The following is a 16,591-nucleotide window of genomic DNA, read 5'->3' on the forward strand; positions in this document are numbered from 1 at the left end:
TTGATCCTGTCTGTCAAAAAATCAAACAAAACCATAATTTCTAGCTGCTTGTAAATGAACCCAGACTCCCCGCCATCCTGCCTTACCACATGTAGAGGAGTGATTGGCAGGTTGGGAAAGAGATGGAGTGGAACAGGGATTCTGTCAATCACTGCCCTGAAACTACTCATGTTCCAATGTGTGTAGGCAGCCACATGACCAGCCCTGCTGCTAAGATGTAGTTGTGTTGTGGTAGGGTATGGAGGAAATATGCTTTCTTCCTGATGGATGGATGGGAAGAAAATACATTATCCTGGATATGAGGAACAGTCTTATATCTCAGTTATCTTCAGTAAATGAGGCAAAATGAATGTTTGCACATGTAGTTTTCTCAGGTGCAAAACAATGGGAAAAGCTACCAGTTCTTTGATTTCTTTTCTGCCAGTTGATGTTGCTGATCCTGCCATATGCCATCAAGCCCTTTTGTCTTAACACAGTTGTCTACTTGGAAAAGAATAAATAATTGCAGTGTGACTGAGGCTGTGGACTACAGGTGTTGAGAAAGCTGCAAAAGCAGATGGACTCTTCAAAACCAGAGGGAGAGAGGCAGAAAGGGAGAGAAGAGCCTATTTTAATGCAAGTATCCCCGGGACAAGATCCTGTGGGAACAAAAACTACAAGAGCTGCACAATCTATTTGCTTGCTCATAAATAAAAGTGTTCCTCTCCCACTGCCAAAATAATACAGGAGATGTTATCTGTTAGAAAAAAAAGAAGGCTAACATTCAAAGTAGGTCAAAGAGAATACATACAGTATATACACATACACACCTAGGTTCATACAGAAAAATGGAAGATTTCAAGACATTGAATTTGTAAACATTCTATTTGAAACATTAATATGTTGGATACAGACATCTGTCCTGCATCATAATACTAAAACATCTATTATGATCAGGGGTGGGTTGCTGCCAGTTGGGCCAGATTGGCTGAACTGGTAGTAACGGTGGCGGGAGGCTCCACCCACCTGCCCACATACGCGCACACATGTGAGAGCACACCCAAACCAGTAGTAAAAAAATTGACAACCCACCTCTGATTATGATGTTACAATGCAAACTTTACCCTTTTATGATTACCCCAAAGTAGGATAGGTGAAGTTTGTATGGCATGTTTCCTCCCCCACCTGCAGCTGTCAATAGATGCTTTTGCTATCAGTCTGCACAGAGATGCTACCAAATGATCTTTCTCAATGGCATAATTGTGATGGACATAGTGATGAACCAGAGTGGTGCAATGGTTAGAGTGCAATACTGCAGGCTACTTCTGCTGATTGTCGGCTGCCTGCAATTTGGCAGTTCAAATCTCACCAGGCCCAAAGTTGGCTCAGCCTTCCATCCTTCCGAGGTGGGTAAATGAGGACCCAAATTGTTGGGGGCAATATGTGGACACTGTAAAACCTCTGAGAGAGGGGTGTTAAAACCACTGTGAAGCGGTATATACGTCTAAGTGCTATTGCTAAGTGCTATTATTCATAATTTTGAGACTAATCTGTTCCAAGCCGGGGTATCTTTTCTCCATTACATCAGTCTTTCCAGAAAGACATATATCTACCCCCCCCCCCCGTTAGCTCATCCCAACCAGTCAGGCTGCAATGGTTTGTTACAGACCCCCATCAGTTAAAGACTGATGGGGTACAGAAAGAAAGGTTTTCTCTGACCTGGCCCCTGTCCTTTGGAATATTTTCACTCCCCCTCACCCCAAGAGATGAGGTAGATCTATTCTCCTGGCCATTCAGAAAGGTATGAAGACCTGATTTTATGACTCACTTGGGGTTCACAGAGTACTATGAAACCTTGGGCTGGTTATCTCTTTGAAGGCCCCCTCCCTGCCTTTTTAATTGTTTTTATTTCTGTTTCTAACCGCCTCCTACTGAAATATATTTATATGGATTCTATGTTTTTAATGTGTGAATTGTACGCTGCCCAAAGTTGCTCTGTGAAGGGAGATGGGTAATCTTCAAATTTATTATAGGTAAATAAAATAAATACATTGAGGATGGAACTGTAAGTAAGGTTGGAGCATTAAGGTCGAAGCTATAAATTGTAGTTAACAGTTTACAACTTGATTTACAAATCGTGACTTACAAGCTACAAACTTTGATTCATGCATCTTTCCAAGTCCAAAACAAACAGATTATGCTGTGGCTTAATGTTATGGGGAAATTTCTGCCTGAAAAGCCAACAATTTTATATAGCCATACTGCATCATTCTTCTTCTAAGTATAGGTTAGTTGTATTTATTTGTAGCATTGAAATAAGAACAAACAACAACTGATTTTTTAGCTTGATTCCTGGTGACTACATGGATATATCCATATGGTTTTATTTGCAAAAATATGAAAGTGGTTTGCTATATGATGCAACTGATCATGATAGTAATGAATATGTTCTACTATCTCCTTGACAATAGTATGACTGATTTCTCCATCAATTGTGATTCAATAACTGTTTATGGGGGAAACGAAATCTCCCCCCATGCATTATAGAAAGAACTGAGAGGAAGATACTGGGGGAAAATGTTGCTTTATGATTAGAAGAAGACAGTTCTATCAGAGAATCAATAAAGCTTTACTCTTGAGATGGCCCAGAAAGAAAGCGAAAAGCAATGCATTTGGGGGATGGAGGGAGAGTGGGTTGTGAATTAAGCCTTTTTGAATGGTGATGAGAACTGCCATCTTATTGCATTTTCTTCACAGCCAAAAGAAAGAGAAAATGAACACTTTAGCATTTGAAAAGCACCAGGTACCTGTTCTATGAAGATGGCTCTGGTATCATCAAACTGTTCATGATTGTTGCCATAGTTTTCTTCCTTGTAATGTCAATATTCTATTGCCTAATGGTGGCCATCTGGTTTCATTATGAAGATTGAATATCTTGGTATTTTGGTGACAGGACATCAGGATACTATATTCGCTTTCCCCATGTCTTACAATGAAGCTCAATGATAGGAAAAAGAGTAGAAATCCCATATACAAATGATAGATAGATAGATAGATAGATAGATAGATAGATAGATAGATAACTGATGGACGGATATGAAGCTTGCATTTCCCATTAAGAAACAATCCAGCTCCATCTAGACTTTAAATAAGATATTTCTATTTTATTTTCATACTGAAAAATTATCTTGGGTTTTTGTCTACTATTTTGTATTCAATTTGATAAACAAGAATGTTCTCAAGTTCAAAGAAAAGGAGACTTTAGAGGAACCTTACACGTGTGAACTATGGTTGTTTGTACCTTTTCATTTGTGAGATAGGAAAGGAGGATGTTTGCATGGAAACAATGCAGAAATTTTCACACTGCAATATTTCTGAAAACTGATCAGCTGAAATTTGAAGGAGTTTAGTAGAACCTTTTCAGAGATACCTTGTAGCTATGTATGTTTATATGCAAGGAATATGTAGTCATCAGTTCAAAGAAAGCTCTTTTTATTTTGTTTGGGATAACATGGAGATCACTATAGTAACAATAAGAACATAGGGATAATTCAATCCAGTTGTTTTGTATGAGTGCCCTTTAAATGTGCCAAGCAACAAGACCCATCATTTGAATCCAACTGGCTGAAAATGATAGAATTTATTGTCTAGCAAACTTAGAAGGCACCAGTTTGGGGAAGGTTGACATAGTAGTTTGCAAATGTGAGCACTACTTTAACAGTTTTATAGCAGCCTATGACTTAACAAATTTTTGGGTCTATTTGAGGTTGTTGTCTTGCCAGTTCTAATTATTTAGATAAGTTAAAAAAAACTTTTAAAACAAAATTTACATTTAGATAATGTCAATGTTAAGTTATGCTGGCTGGGAAATTCTGGGAGCTGTCATCCACAGGCCTTAAGGTTGTCAAGGACACCCCTGTATTAAAACATTATTTATGCTGCTCATTTATTAATAACTATTGGAATATTTGAATGTTTTCAAACCTCTCTTATAAAGATTAATTGTATTGAGGTGTCCTAGAAATGACTTAAGCCCCAGCTTTTCCCAGTGGCTGTTTGTGGGAGGGAGAGAACTGATCTCATGTCATCATGGCTTCAACCAGTTGGCTATGCTGATGCTTTCCATATCTTTTAAAATTTTCTGGCTGGGAATTAGGAAAGCTGCAAACTTAAAATATCTGGAGAGATTCAGATTGGGGAGGCTAATTTAAACAAAGGAACAACCAGCTCATTGGAGTGTAACCTATATTTGCAACATAATCCCTTCCCTCTGCTTCAATCATCTGTGATTAGAATGGCAAAATGACTGATGTGCTCTATTAAAAGACAACAAATAAAATTTTTAAAAATTATGGGTTGGAGTAGAATTAAAACAAAGAACTAAACAGATAATCAGCACTTATGCATTAGCAAGTGAAGTGGAATATTAATCTATTTCTTAATAAAGGGGCAGGTGGTTACTCTTTCAAAAATTCATGCCTGAGCTACTCATTACAAAGATTCATTCCTTCTGAAGTCACTGTAGAGGAGAAAGGATTGAGTGACACAATCTGTAAAAGGATAATTTCTTCTAATCATCAGACTGTATAACAAATAAAACCAAGATTTTCTTTTAAATTGCTGTGAAAGATCTGTGCTCGTAACATATTCAAATACTGTGGGATATTCTTTGTACTAAACTAGGTCAGTTATCAACAAGATGTTGCTATAGCAATTCCCATAATATTTTAACATTTTTCCTCTTTGCAATTTACACACAGATTTCAGAATGCATCCAATATTATCTAGTTCTTGATGTTCAAGTTTTCATGTCACAGGGCCCCCTTTTTAGTTGCACCTCGTGCTGCCAATCCTTACAAAGTAACAATAGGGAGCAAACAGGAATGCCGCAGTGGGTAAAATTTGGAGATTCTCTATCAGGGGTGAGCAGATGTTGAAAGGAACACTTCATTTTAAATTTGAGTGATTCGTCCTTTCATCATGCTTCCATGGAGCAAAAAGTGCTCTGCTACTAATCAATGGACCAGAGTAGCCCTGTCATTTCAATTTGCTTAGCAACAGTGATCTCTGTGCATGCACACGGCAGATATAGAGCAGAACAGGCAAATTAGCCCCCTCAACTTTTCATCAGGGGGCAAGAATGTACCTCTATGAGGAATACCCTGCCGAAGTCTGCTTTTCATCCCGTACTTAGGTGAAAAAAAACCACATCAAATAAGGTTATTTTCTAATAGTCTGTTATCTGATACCAACCCCTTTGATGAAGATGTCTTGGTACCCAATAGCATTTTCAGGAGATGGGCATCCCAGTCTGCTGTCACCCTGCATGCCCTGGTGTAAGAACAGCTCACAAACTCTTTCTTAAAGAAAATAACCCCTGATTTAGTCCTAATCCAGCGGTGTCCCTCACATCATCATCACATGATGTATCAGGACTTTCATCCTCTTCAGTAAACTGAGTGTGGCCTTCGCCAACATGTGACGCATCCAGCCCAAGGGCTGGGAGTTTGACAACCGTGCCCTAATATTTTCTGCAGCCCACTTTGAAGGCCACTTCAGTCAATTTTTCCTTGCTCCATATTAAAAGTGGTAGTTTCTGACCTCTGCCAAGCCTAAGTGGTGCTGTGTATTCCTCCTGTGCTACTGGAGGCCAATGCCTCTGTTCCTTTTGTACTGTGGTGAGATCGGCCCCTTCCCTCAAGTTAATAGTTATTCCTGAAGTGATCCTTCAGGACTACCATGTTTGGTTTTTTTCTCCTTGTTTCACTGAAATGGTGAACAGATGATAACAATGAAGGTTTGCTTGTTTCAATAGACCACTGGACCATTTTAAAAATAGGTTCACCAGTAGATTGGTGAAAGGCCTATTTGGACATCATTGCTGCCAAAGCTGAAGAATGAATTCAAATATGGACATAATCTGGTTAAGCCTGGGCTCACAGGGAAAATAATTCCTTGCATGATTCTAATCTTTGCAGAGCCGTCATTGCTAATCTATCAAGTGCTTGTGGCACATTTCTTCATATTTCTGCTGGTTTATTTACTGTTTATAGTCAATCTTAAAAGGCAAAACCTATCCACTTTTTCAGTGTCTTCAGTGTCTGTTATTCTAAGGTAGCTTGTTCTACCAGTGGTCATTAGTTTGTCTTCTTTATAATTAATCATAATCCCATTCCCCCCCCCTTCGCTCCCCAACTTTCATTACTAGACCTTGCAGGTCATTTGCATTTTTAACTATTAAGAGGAGTGTCATTGTAATACAAGTAAGGCTTCTTCCTCCAATTTTTAAATCACACACCTTTTCTTTGAATTCAGCTTCTTTCAATCTATATTCCACCTATAAAATTGAATAAATGAAGGGAGAGTACATAGCCTGGTCTCATTTCTTTGCCAACCTGAAGTATTCCAGTATTTGAGGCCACAAAGAAGAGGGGGTCAAATTATTCTCCAAAGTACCAGAGGGCAGGACAAGAAACAATGGTTGGAAACTAATCAAAGAGAGAAGCAACCTGGAAGAGAGGAGAAACTTCTTAACAGTGGGGAAAATTAACCAGAGGAACAGCTTGCCTCCACAAATCATGGGCGTTCCATCACCGGATGTTTTTAAGAAGAGTCTAGACAGTCACTATCTAAATTGGTATAGGTTCTCCTCGGAGGTGGTATTAACCCAGTTTGGACTAATTCACCCGAATTGGTAGTGGAAATCACGGGTGGGCCTGCCCACCCATCCTGGCTCTTTGTCATCCTATTTAGGCATGTTTTCAAGCCACGTGCATGCTTGTGTGTGCACACTCACGTTTGCAAACCAGTAGGGAAAGTAAGTGAATACCACCCCTTCTCCTGCTTGAGCAGTGGGCTGGACTAGAAGACCTCCAATGTCCCTTCCAGCCTGTTCTATTTTATTCTATTCAGACTATTTTACCAAGTTCTGTCTTGGACTGTGGTTTTCTGATCTGGGCATAGATTTCACATAAAGACCCTGGCATGTACTGAGATTCTCTTTTTCCTAAGGACATTGCATAGCTTGACACGTTCAACACAACTGAAGCCCTTTCTACAATCAGGGAAGACTTCTTTTTAGTATTCTGTAGCTTTCTCACTTATATAGCTTGCATCAGCAGTAATGTTTTATGCTCCTTGAACTTTTCTAAAGCTGGCTTGAAGACATGGCACTTTCTTTTTCCTGTTGTGTTATTTACAACTGTGATATAATTCATATTCTTTTCTGACTGTCCCAGTGTATCCAGAACACTAAGGGCAACCTGAAACTATCTCATTTATGTTCTCTTTGAAATTGAGTGCCACCTCTAGACCCAGAATATAACTTGGCTAAAAAACATAGCCTGTGCATTTAGGAAGCTTATGTGTTTTATTTTTTCCTAATAAATTATAGTAAAAAAAAAAGCAGGACGTTTTTAAAATTAGAGATGCCAAGGACTGAATCCAAGCTCCTCTGCATGCAAATTGTGTTCTCCACCACTGAGTTACAATTCTCCTCCCAAAAGTTTAAGAGAAATAGACACAGACCCGGGACATAGTTATCTTCCACGTTGCCCTTCCCAGCTACAAGTCTTTTTCAGGACTGAGTTATATTCTGGTCTCTTAGAATTCTAAGCCTAGTTTTCACAAAGACTCAAACGTTCAGGACAAAAAAGGCTTAACATTTAAATTTTATCAGTTTGATGTGGTTTGTATGCAACTGCCATGAAATAGCAATTAAAATATTTTAAACGAAATTAATATTGGTGGGTAAGGATGAAACTGTAGATGGGGGTGATCATTGGTAGTGTCTTTTTCACATTCTATCAGTGTTTCTCAACCTCAGTCATTTTAAGATGTATGGATTTCAATATGTATAGACTTCAACATGATGGCTGGGGAATTCTGGGAGTTGAAGTCCACACCTCAGTTGCTGAGATCGAGAAACACTGCATTCCACTCATAGGCAGTCTCTTTTAACAGGCTTATTGGTGCATTCTGAATTACTTGTAGTCTTCGAAGGGTAGGTGTTGCTAGAATGCATTGGAATGCTTCAGATGTGTAGTAATTAAAGCAATATCCCATAGTTGCTTTGCTTAGTTCTCTTCTAATCCCAGAGTTTGAGAAAATCATGTTACCTTAAATAGAATAGAATAGAATAGAATAGAATAGAATAATAGAGTTGGAAGGGACCTTGGAGGTCTTCTAGTCCAACCCCCCTGCCTAGGCAGGAAACCCTATACCATTTCAGACAAATGGCTATCCAACATCTTCTTAAAGACTTCCAGTGTTGGAGCATTCACAACTTCTGGAGGCAAGCTGTTCCATTGATTAATTGTTCTAACTGTCAGGAAATTTCTCCTCAGTTCTAAGTTGCTTCTGTCCTTGATTAGTTTCACCCATTGCTTCTTGTTCTACCCTCTGCCCTTTCTGTTCTGATAATCTATTCTTATTGTATAAGACAGAATATGAACATAATATTTCTCAAATGCTACAATGCAGAGGAGTTACAGCTGTGGCTGTGCTGTCTTGCAATGCATGGCTCATCCATTTTGTAACCTATGTCAAAACTATCTCCATTTTCCAGTTCTTCTTGAGACTGAATTAATGGTACCTTTGGGGAAGACATTATTCTGGACCTATTTGTCTTCAAATAAAAGCAGACTTTCAACCAATCCTCTTGAAATAAATGTAGTTTGCCTGTTTTTTTTCAACTTGACATTTTATTGTTTAGTAATTCAATTTGGAATACAAATTATTTCCCCTTGCCAAAATATTAGAATTTGGTATACTTCTTTATTTTTCTGAGATAAATGACTTGACTGCTTCAGTTCCACATTTTGTATCAATTGTTAATTGGAAGTGTGTTAATTATGTTACACACTTGTTACACACAAAAGTGTATTAATTGGAAAATGAATATATGAAATAAAGTTGAATTCTTTAAAATACACTTTTAGCCTTTGTTTAAGTATCTTTAATGAAAATGGATTATGAGGCAGTTTACATTTTGAACCATGATCTCAAGTATATTTGGTAACAAAAATATGCTGAGCTCCAATTTCTGATATGCTTTTTGTTGTTGTTGTTGCTTGTATAGAAAATTTAATTTGCTTTCTGGTTCAATGACATTATTCCTGAAGGGTGAAAACGTCCTCACATCAGCAGTATTTCTTTTGTTCAGTCATTGCATTTCTGCTTATATTAGAGAAAGTGTTTCAATTCCATAGTCTGTTATCTATATTATATATTTGTTCATTAATAAAGAATATTCAGAAACAATTTAGCAATTCAGAAACAATGGCTTTATTACAAATTAGGTTTTCAGTGGGAGGAGGAAACTAACACTTAAAAGAAGTAAACGATGTATTTAAGCAATTGAGTGTAATCAGAACCCCCATTCTGGCTTTATATGAAGATATTCTAATCACTCTATGAATTATATTTAAAAACATATGTCACCTAATTAATGGGGGGGGGAGGACTCTACAATACATTGAACCTTCAAGTGGTCAAGATATCCATTATATTCCAAACCCACCAGTCTAGCTCATCAAGCTTAAAGAAGCCATAGTACATGTGGATAGACTATTTGGTTTGGTACTCTAACCTGGTTAAAGATGCATGTAACACAGCTATGATATTTTACCAATAGAAATAAAAGTGGACCAATATATGACACTGTCAATGGCAAACCTGGCAAATGAACATTCTGAACTAGATTCACACATCCAAGCTTAATATGAGGATTTTTTTTTCTTTGTGTTTCATCTGGAGCCGGTTCTCAACCTTGGCAACCTGAAGACGTCTGGACTTCAACTCCCAGAATTCTCCAGCCAGTGAATGCTGGATGGGGAATTCTGGGAGGTTGAAGTCCGGACGTCTTCAAGTTGCCAAGGTTGAGAAACACTGATCTGGAGTATGACATCTGAGCTTGTGGGCTTCCATTCAGTCACCTGAGTTTTGGACTCATGCCCCTTTAGGTTGGTTAAGTTTTCTAGGGAGGTGGGAAGAGGGATGCTGCCTGCTTTGAAAAAGCTTGTGACATGACCCTTCTCAAGAGGCCCTTCTGGGACCGACACAGTGTTAGACAACTTTTGTTCAATCTGTAGCCTTATTTCTCTAGCATTCAGTCTTAGCTATGGACAAACAGATTATCTGCCCATGCTTGTGGATGATCTCTGGAGGACTTCAGAAGGGAATGATGTGACCATCCTGGTCCTCTGAAGTTCTCTGTGGTTTCTGTGTGAACTAGCTTTTGGGAATTGGAAGTAGGGGGCACTGTTTTACAGTGCTCCTCCTTCCTACATTGTCAGTTCAAGCTGGTGATCGTGTGGAGAGTCCAACCCTAGTTGCCTTTTGTGTGGGATGACTTAGGTTTCAAATCTTCGCTACTCCTCTTTAATATTTACCTAAAAGGCACAGAGTGGGATACAATCAGTATGCTGATTTTATAGACTATGTTATGAACATAGATAACTGAGTTATTCAACAAATCTAATTAATGAACTATGGCTTAGCATCATCCATAAACCAAGTCATTGAAGGTTCCCAATAAATCCAAGAAATGTTATTTTTGAATGTCCATTTGTGTGATATCACTTCCACAGATGGAAAGAAATAAAATACGTTAGAAAAAAAATCTAAATAAAATAAATGTAAACAGAATCCTGCAGAGTGGACATGACCTGAAGATAGTGGGAGACTTGGGATCTGGCTGGATATAGAGGCAAGAGATATTTTCAGTGAAATAACATAACAAATTTAAAAATAATACCATTTGCATTTATTGCAGACGTTTATGAATATTGCTCCTCAATATAAATCCCAAATGCTTTTCATTGAGAAGTTCCCAGATTTCTTAAAGAAGACACCAACACCTATTAATGAATGCACTATTATGCTTTTCCAACATTTCAAATACCCCTCAACAGAACTCCTCAAATGTATCCCTGTTTTTACTCTCAGTGGACAACTGTACAAGAATCCATATTCATTTCTGCTAGCAGAATCCTTCAGCAGCATTTCTCTCTGCAATCATTGTTACTATTACTGATCATCTACTAGTCAGGCAACCATTGGTTCCCAATTAATATGACAAAGATTGATTATTGATAGCATGGCCATCTATCATTAAGACTACCAATTTCCTTTAGAGAAATTGTAATCGTCCATCACTAATGTTTCTATATCTTTCTTGAACATTTTAGCATCTTTTATCAGGAGTATGGATCACTAGTGTCCATCAATAGCGCCATTACCACCTATCTCTTGTAACACCTACATCTGTCACTGACATAGCATGCATCCATCAGTAATACTACCAGCATCCATCACCAGCTCAGTTAGAAGATAATGCCAAAGTCCTCCGTGTTCTGTCACAATAGGATCTCACATCAATACAGCTAGCAGTGTTTAGCTGAGTTGGAAAGAGCAAGAGCCCAGGCTTCACAGTTGTGTTCACCTTGTACATTTTTTTAATTCAAAATGCTCAGCAAAAAACTAGAGGAACATGAGAGTTGTTTGCAAGTTTTCTTTTCTCTTGCAGCAACTCAAATGTCACTAGGCCTTAATATATATATGGCTTCTAGGTGCTCGCTAAGAAAGGATTTTTTGAAATCACCAAATATATACAGTAATTAACACTGATGCTAAGGTGTTTTACTTCCCCTCCCCATCTGAAAAGAACTCTGTTCCAACTGCCAGTTGCCTCACATTCCGTTACCTCAGTTCAACTGGCAGACATTCCACTCCTTCACTCAAGAGCAGTCTGGGGCTCCTTGCAGTACTAAACATCGGTACCTCAACAACATGTCTAGCCTCCCACCTATGGAACTGCTTCTGGACTCAAGATGGCAGGAGTGATATTCCCTTATGTGTTTCAATCACCGACCACCACTGAACCAACGGATTGAACCGGAGTGAACCAGATTTCCCCTGCATTGCCTGATCACATAGTTTTGTTGCGAAGCACGGGCATCCAGCTAGTTAATAATAATCAAAGTGATGCCTATTAGCAATTGTATCAGCTGTCAGAGTACACTATTTCCTCTAGTTCTACCTCAGAATACTTTAGTGTTGGCTTACTTACTGTAGTTGCTGTTAGATTTAGTTGGGACGGAATAAATATTTAATACATGGAAGTGTTTGAACTTATGGCTGTCCAGTTCAGCACCCTGGGCTCTGGATCTATGGCCCTCCTGGTTGTCTAAGGTCTGCAGGGAGGTGGCATATGGTTGGTCCAAGAGATGTGCATCCTTAAAAATTCCTAGGTCTCACTCTCTCTGAAGTTACCTGAAAGTTACTTGCTTATTATTCCTGAGAGAAATTCTTCTATATTTTTTCCTATCAGTTTTATATCAATTTGATCAAAGATAATTTGTTTTTAAAAATCCTTAGAACAGTATATAATTATAAAATCATAATAGTTGGAATGTGGCTTTTCTTGCACTTAGTTGCACAAGACAACAATTGAAGAGAGAATGTCTAGCATTTTATCGTACAATTAACTTTGCAGAGACCTGCAACTTCCCCAGTTTCTCTACTTTCATTTAATCCCAAGGATTGGCATCAGGAGGAAGTTTCCCCATGGAGCTTTTCCAGGGTATGTTACTGGTGAAGATAACTTCTTTAAAAAACGTAGATAGTTATTCTTTTACTAAAGAAACTGTGGTACCATTTAATGCCCATCTTGATTAACTCAGGAAAATGCCATCACTTAATCTATATATATATTTAATTTTAGGTTTGATGCTATGTGCCATCAGATCAGTATTGACTTTAACAAACATATGGGTAGATCTTCTTCAGGATGACCCTTCCTCCATTCTGGCCCTTCGAGTCTCTCAGCAGTGCACCCATCACCGTTGTGACTGAGTCCATCCATTTTGCTGAACTTCTCAAGAGAGTGGGGTTCTTGCATAATGTGTCAAATGTGATCATTTGAGCTTTGCCATTCATGCCTTAAGTTGAGAACATCTATATATCTTTTCCAAAGTTTTATTGCTAAATAAAGGGCAGGTTTGCGGTATAATTTTTATTGTATATCTCAGTCCTAAAAGGCAGACGTTATCCATATTTACATATCTAATTATCAGTTCTAAGGCTGGTTGCTATACCTGTTGTCAATAACTTGGTCTTCCTTATGTTTAATCTATCCCTCCACATCTATTGACTTTTAATATCAGAGATTGCAGATTGTTTGCAATTTCAGCATCATGAGTACAGCACAGTTATTGAGATTGCTTCTGCTAGTTTTAAAACTAAACTCATCTTACACTCTGTTAAATTTATATTTACTGACAAAGAAATAAAGGGAGATAGCATAGATCTATTTCATTATCTAGCTGACGAGAGCTAAATAGCTTGAAATAGATCTATACTCATCTCCATTATTTTTTTTTGTCAGTAAATATAAATTTAGGACAAAAACAGTTTGTCGCAAAAGAAACTGCCTGCAAAGGCCCTGGATTGGGGCTGAAAGGTGAAAGCAGGATGCTCCATCCAGTGGTGGGTTCCGGATCCCGGTGGAACTGGTATGTTGCAATGGAGCTGGTGTCCATCACATGCACGTGCGCATGCATACTTATCGCCCGCAACACTCCGCGATGCTCCACAATGCTCCCACTGCTTGGCGGAGCATCGCGCAGGTGCCATACACTCCATGCGCATGCACGGAAGCCTGATCAGCTCAAATACCGGTAAGGATGGTGGGTGGGCCCTCCAGAGTACCGTACCAGAACGGTACCTGGGGCTCCCAGCAGGCACCAGTACACCCGTACCAGGGCGTACCGGTTGTACCCCCATCACTGGCTCCATCCCATATTTGAGTAGATCAAGTTGCCCTGATAGCAAACACTTATCTTACAATCTAGCTTCCTCTATAAAGGTAAAGGTTCCCCTCGCACATATGTGCTAGTTGTTCCCAATCTCTAGAAGGTGATGCTCATCCTCTGTTTCAAAGCCGACAGAGCCAGCACTGTCTGAAAACATCTCCATAGTCATGTGGCCAGCATGACCTAAACACTGAAGGCGCATGGAACACTATTACCTTCTCACAAACTATGCTCCCTATTTTCTACTTGCATTTTTACATGCTTTCAAACATGCTAGGTTGGCAGAAGCTTGGACAAGTAATTGGAGAGCTCACTCAGTTACGTGGCAGTAGGGATGGGAACCGCTGAACTGCTGACTTTTCTGATCACAAGCACAGTGTCTTGGCCACTGAGCCACCTCGTTTCCTGTATATCCAGCATATAAACGAATAATAAGGAATGATATACAACTTTGTCTTACTCTTTGCTGGATCTGGAGCCAGCCTCTCTCATGATTTGTGTCTGGATTGGGGTTTTGTATCCTTGTATGTAGGTTTTGCATGTAGACAAAGAGATACTCTGAAATTCCCTATTTTTTGCTTTCCGTATTTCTACAGATATTCCATCTATATCTTTGGCTTTCTCACTTGTAATGAGTAGAGTGAGACTCTTTCTTTGATCTTTTTGTATTGGCTATTATGATAGCATACCAATTTGACGTTGGCAACCTATCTGCTCAGAGATCTTTGGAACCCTTTTTAATGTGTATGTATATGCATATTTTCTTTCAGTGTAGTGAATATAGAAAACAAAAAAAACAAGAAAATAGAAAATAACAAATAGAAAAATAAATATTTTTTTTTAAAAGAAAGCAAAAATTAGAAAATGAATATATAACTGAGTATTCCATTCTTCTTTCTATCAAACAATTGCCACTTAAACTGTTCCCCCCAACCCTTCTCATACATTTTAACCCCCAAAACACCACCACCCCTTTGCAACAGAATGTCTACTGGGCTAGGTCAGAAAATTAATGGAAAGAAAGTACCTACCTTGACTGATTAAAACACTTTTGGTTTATTTAGTGGCAACATTAAGTACCCACCCAAAGTATATGCTGAAATATTCAAAGAGAAGAGCCAAATCATTATTGCACTAAAGAGAAATAGTCAGAGTACAATAAATCAATTGCATTGTCCAAAGTCAGTAACCAGCAACCAAAACAAATCTCTTTTTTTTGCTTGCCTATCTGTAAAATACTGCTTGGCCTTGATTTTCTTAGACATATAAATGACCTTTTATTCTGGCATAGATACTGCAGACAGCACAACCCTCTGGGATTTATGCATTCCTGGTAGGAGTAGGAGCATGGGGGAGATTTAACTTGTGTCTGCCTTGTCCACTCTGTTATCTTACTTTGCTCAGCAGAGAGGAGCAACACAAATCTTCATATGGTCTGCACACTAAAGACTGTTACTGGGAAGAGAGATGAGAAGTATCAGTGTGGTTCTACTTCAACATCTACTCAGAGAAGGCAGCGAAGGAACAAAGTCAGATAATGATTAGGGGTAACATGATAACAGTGTTCCAATATCAAAGGGGCTGCCCCAAAGAAGAGGAAGGTCAACCTATTCTCCAAGCCACCTAAGGGTGTGAACAAGAAGCAATGGGTGGAAACTAATCAAGGAGAGAAGCAAGAAAGAACTAAGGAGAAATTTTCTGGCAGTTAGAACCAATTAATCAGTGGAAAACTTGTGAATGCTCCAACACTGGAAGTTTTTAAGAAGATATTGAATAACCATTGTTGAAATGTTATAGGACTTTCCTGCCTAACAGGGGCTTGAACTAGAAGACTTCTAAGGTCCCTTCCAACTCTACTATTCTATTCTATTCTATTCTATTCTATTCTATTCTATTCTATTCTATTCTACTCTACTCTACCCTACCCTACCCTACCCTACCCTACCCTACCCTACTCTATTGTACTCATAGAGGATCCTGTAGCAAACAGCATATATCAAATGGTTGCTACTCAGCTGCAAGATTATAGCTGTGTTGAGATCTAAGATAGCTTAGTGCAGTGGTTCCCAAACTTGGCAACTTTAAGACTTGTGGACTTCAACTCCCAGAGCTGGCTGGAGAATTCTGGGAGTTGAAGTCCACAAGTCTTAAAGTTCCAAGTTTGGGAACCTCTGGCTTAGTGGACCAGGGCTGAGGAACTTTAGTTTTTGTAGAAGTGGTTTTTTTTAATTAAAAAAAAGCATTTAGCCTTTGAATACTGCATGATGATATAACAGTGTCACCCAGAATGGCATAACAATTTCTGGATTTGGAGAATAACAGTGACCTTATTAAAATGCAAAATACGTAGGTATTTCAGATAATTCTAGATACTTAAAACATCCATCGAAGCCTTAAATACTTATGCAACTGATTTCTTTTTCAGTTAAATTTCAGTGAAATAACCCTGAGTTATTTTTAAGACTGCTAAATGGACTGGAGAGGGAATGTATGGCACGGAACCTTGCCCACATTTAGAAGAGAAGAAATGGCTATAAAGAACTATTTTTCATAGGAAGAAGGAAGAGGAAATTATCTATCAGTGAAAGAACTAAAAATATTGCTTTGCCCAAGGATTTCAAACCTTAAATTCTCAATGACCAGGATTACTTCCCTGCAATGCCTTTTTCCAATGCAGGGCTAGTTGAGCTTGGGATTTGAGTGTAACAAGGAAGAAGTTCCCAAGCTCAAAGAAACCATAATGTTGATGGGAATTTTGAATTTCTAAGACATGTAAGATGTATTCTTTAAATCCTGCT

This window comes from Thamnophis elegans, chromosome 5 (assembly GCF_009769535.1).
Source record: "Thamnophis elegans isolate rThaEle1 chromosome 5, rThaEle1.pri, whole genome shotgun sequence".
NCBI lineage: Eukaryota > Metazoa > Chordata > Lepidosauria > Squamata > Colubridae > Thamnophis > Thamnophis elegans.